Source organism: Tupaia chinensis, unplaced genomic scaffold, assembly GCF_000334495.1.
Source record: "Tupaia chinensis unplaced genomic scaffold, TupChi_1.0 Scaffold000394_1, whole genome shotgun sequence".
Classification (NCBI taxonomy): Eukaryota; Metazoa; Chordata; class Mammalia; order Scandentia; family Tupaiidae; genus Tupaia; species Tupaia belangeri.
In genome coordinates, this window is record NW_006159896.1 from 3,800,899 (window position 1) to 3,805,458 (window position 4,560).

A 4,560-nucleotide genomic window follows, 5' to 3' on the forward strand; every position below is an offset into this window, starting at 1 on the left:
AGAAAAAAAGAAACAGAATGCAAAAAAAAAAAAAAAAAGGAAAATGAATCGGCTACACATCCAATGAAAATAACTTGTTTTTCAAAACTCACAGTTTCTGTCCTTCGTTTTAAAAAGCCATAGCATGTACTTAGTCATGGCTAGTTTTTTCCCTAAGACAAGGTTACCATGTTGGCCATCAAAGTACCACTGACTAAAACAATAAAAAATGGCAAGGAAGCTAAAGAGCCTCATATGGATTGCTTTTTTTACTAGTTGGGCTCCCTGTTTTCAGGACAGCATCTGGTATTTCTACAATTACAAAATATAGATATTATTCCTTTGCCATGTTAGGTAAGAAATTGTTCCTTACAAGTATTTCTAACACACCCTCAGCTGATGAGGGAACATGTAAAGCTCTTAGTCTAGAAATTATACTCCTAACATTTCTTGCTAGTTGTCTATGTTTACTATATTTGAAATGGTTTAAAACAGAATTCATTTTAACAGAATAAACTATTATATATGTTAAAAGACTTAAACTACATCAACAATGTGTATTATCACTGCCCTAGGAAATTTAAATCTAAGGCAGAATGTTGTTCTAATTGTTATGTTAGTTCTTTCTGCAACAAATTAATGCATGAAACATTTTCATTTCTGTATATGTTTGTGTATCTTGAGTTAAACATTTATGTAAATGGACCTTCTGGCAGCTTTCTAACGTTTCAAATACTCTACAATAGTCACTTTCAAATACATCATTTAAGAGTTCTCTCCTCCATTTTCTACACTACTTATAATGGGAGTTATTTCACAGTTTTTAAATCTAAGTTTAAGATATATGCCTTAAATAACTATAGGCCATATGTACATTCAAGCAAAATACCCACTTACAGAGTCACTGGCTATCCAAAAATGAAAAAAATAAATAAATAAATAAATACATTACTGTCTAATATGTATTATAACTGATTCACAATTTCAACCAAGTCTTATAAAAAAAAACTCCATCATTCTTCAGTTTTTAACAGATTTATTCAAAAAGAGTATGCATAATTTTCTGTAATGATCACATAGTATGTTTCCAATACCCTCTAGAGCCTTCTTTACAAATGCCCAGACATCTACTTGAAAAATGGAACTAGAGTTACAAACCAGATAGCTGAAACTGTAATACAAAACTAGAGGAGCAACCCACTCTAGTATATGAAATTCCTATTAACCTCTCAAGAAATGAAAGGTAGGGACCAGTATGTGGTGTAGTGGTTAAGAGCACTAGACTCCCACATGGTTGACCACAGTTTGAGTCCTGGACCTGGAAACTTGCTTTCTTATTTTCTCTCTCTCTGTACTTCTCTAGTCAAAGTAAAAAAAATAAAGTTAAATATAATAATTATTTTTTAAATGAAAGATAAAAGAAGCTGGATAAAACTTCTCATCCAAGATAAATGTCTTTTTCTTTAATATCAGATTCTAAAACTGGGATTTTTTTTTTTTTGATAGGTTTTTGCTATAGGGCACGTGCACTCATCCCCCGAGGGGATGGCCACACCGCAATCCCTTCTCCTCCATTCTCCTCTCAGGATCTTGGGCGCGCGCACCCACGAGTTTAAGCCACTGGGTCTGGGACTCAAACTGTGGTCGTGGGGGTCCAGCAACATAGCCATTACGCTAACTGCTGGTCCCAAAACTGAGATATTTTTTAAGTCCTAAATTTTTTCACTAAAGAATTACATCCCAAATTGCAATCTAGAACTTAGTAAATATTTAATGGTGGTATTAGAGCCTCCCAAATCCACCTATTTGGACCATTCCCTTCTGACAAAAACAGCACAGGAAATTAAGGGTCAAGAATTGTAAATCTAGACTCCCACATCCCTAGTCAAGTAAGAATTGCTATACATTGGGACCAGCAGTTGGCATAATGGTTATGTTGCTGGACTCCCATGTACTCAACCGAGGTTTGAGTCCCTGACCCAGTGGCTTAAACTCAGGCCGGTGCTTGTGCGTGCATGCCCAGGATCCCAAGAGGAGAATGCAGGAGAAAGGATTGCAGCATGGCCATTCCCCCTGGGGGGTGATTTCTCACTTTCTGTCTCTCTGTCTCTCTCTGTCTTTCTGGCAAGTGCACACACCCTATAGCAAAACCCTCTCCAAAAACAAAAACAAACAAACAAAAACAAAACAAAACCACAAAAAATAATTTCTATACATCTAAGAAACACTTTAAAATTTTGGAAACTAAGTCAAGAAGGAAATTCACAAAAAAATGACTTCGGTACAAATGTCCAATTATATTGTAGTAATGACTGCAAATATAAAATCAAATTATAACAAATTAGTGTTGTTTTGTTATTGTTATTTTTAAAAATCTACCTAAAGTTCAGTACTTTAAATTCAGTTGTCAAGTTTACCAACTAGTTCCTATACTGTTGTCCTAGAATCAGCAGTCAGTGACAGAACCGTTAAAAATCTACCATCCCAACACACAGCTTTACTATCAATGTTATCTAATTGATACTTCCCTATTTTTGTCACCTTGCCTTGATGCCAGCTGCCAAGCTCTGCCATGTCACTTTCCATTTATGGACTCCCAAGTCCCTTGATCTGGCTAATTAGGGTTTATGTGTTAATTGGAGTAAATACAAAGATGGGAGTCACAGGCACGAATTTCAAACCACAGCCATAAATTGACTAGCTGATAAGCTGGGAAAAGATGCCTTCATGGAACAAGTGTCAAGTTAATTTTGTCATTGGGAAAGAGCCAGAATTTCCTGACAAAGTCACACCTTTAAGTTTTGTAAAAGATTTAATGAGAAGAACAGTAACTAACACATTGAGAACATTGCTCTATAGTAGTAAAATGTGTGAGACACGTAAATTCAGTTCAAGAAAGCATAACTCCTTTCTGAAAATTCCTGGATCTTCTTCTATAAGACAGTTTCTTATTCTGCCTTATTTTACAGAAAATGTACACCTTGCTTTAAATTTTTAGTATGAAAAATCTAAAGAAAATCCATATTTGAACATCATGAGTTGTGATTTGAGAAATTTGAGAAAAAATATTCTAACATTTTAGATATATTAATACTTTTTCTGCTAAAAGATAACTATATTTAGACATAAAAAAACAAATTTACAGCAAAAATTTTCTGAATATTGTAGAGACTAAAGATATAGATTTCAGATGCTTATCTCTGACTGAAATGACTTTAGAGTCTGCATGATTTCTGTAGTGTTCAATGTTTCCAACACCCTCCAGAACCTTCTTTACAAAAAAAAATGACTGTTAGTTGGACACACTGCCTTTTCTAGCATCTGAAAGGAGAAGACAGATAATTAACATAGAAAATAACCGAAAGAGCTTCCTTTGCCATTTTGCTTTTAGAAAAAAAAGTTGTACACCTTATCAATCACACTTAGCTGACAAAATGTAAGGAGAAAATATTTCATATTTTCTGTGACACTATTATACAAGGGATCATCAAAAAGTTCATGGAAAATGTGTATTATGAGGGGGGGAATCCTATAGATTTCAGAAAAATTTCACACCAAAATAAACTTGTACATAATTCTATTATTCTATGAACTTTTTGAAGTCCTTCCCGAAAACCCCAACTCCCATATGTGTTAAAATGACCTGGGGGATCAGCAGTTAGCGTAATGGCTAAGTCGCTGGACTCCCATGTAGTCAACCACGGTTTGAGTCCCGGACCTGGTGGCTTAAACTCACGCCATGCATGTGTGTGCGCGGGTGCCCAAGATCCCAACAGGAAAATGGAGGAGAAGGGATTGCGGCATGGCCATCCCCGCTGGGGGGTGATTTCTCACTTTCTGTCTCTGTCTCTGTCTCTCTCTCTCTTTCTAGCAAGTGCACGCACCCTATAGCAAAAACCTCTAAAAACAAACAAACAAACAAGCCACCTGGAATTAGCTAATAATACTAACAGCTATGGCTACTACTAACAATTTTATCACACTTTATAGCTTACAAAGAGCTTTTAAGTATATTACCTAAAGTTATAGGAATGAATAGAAGTTAGGTAATATGTTCAAGATGTCTAAGGATTTTTCAGAGTATTTGTACCATTTTCAAACTGATAATTATTTAGTTATACCAGAACAACCCTACCTTCCAAAAGTACCCATATAACAATAATGATATTGAAAAATAAGAAAGACTACTATTAACATCTGTGTAGTGTTTTTCAAGAGTTCTATTTCAGAAATAGCTTAAGTTGAGAAAACAGGTGCATCTATAATGCTTTTCAAACAATATCCCTTCCCCTGTCTTAATGTCCCTTTCTTAAAAATGTCATTCATTCTTCTAACAGTTTATATCTTAGGTTCTGCATTTTGTTTTTGCTTTTTAGGTTTATTTATTTATCTTTTTCAGAGAGCAAGACAGAGATAGACAGACAGACACTTCCAACAGGGTCCTCATGCTGGGATCCATACCCAGCCTCAGTCAACCCCAAACACAAACACTTCTTTTGAGCCAACCAGGCCGGCATATAGAGACAGAGGCTCCAGGCAGCAAACTCAGGAAGCTCCCATGTGAGTCCAGCTGCATTCCTG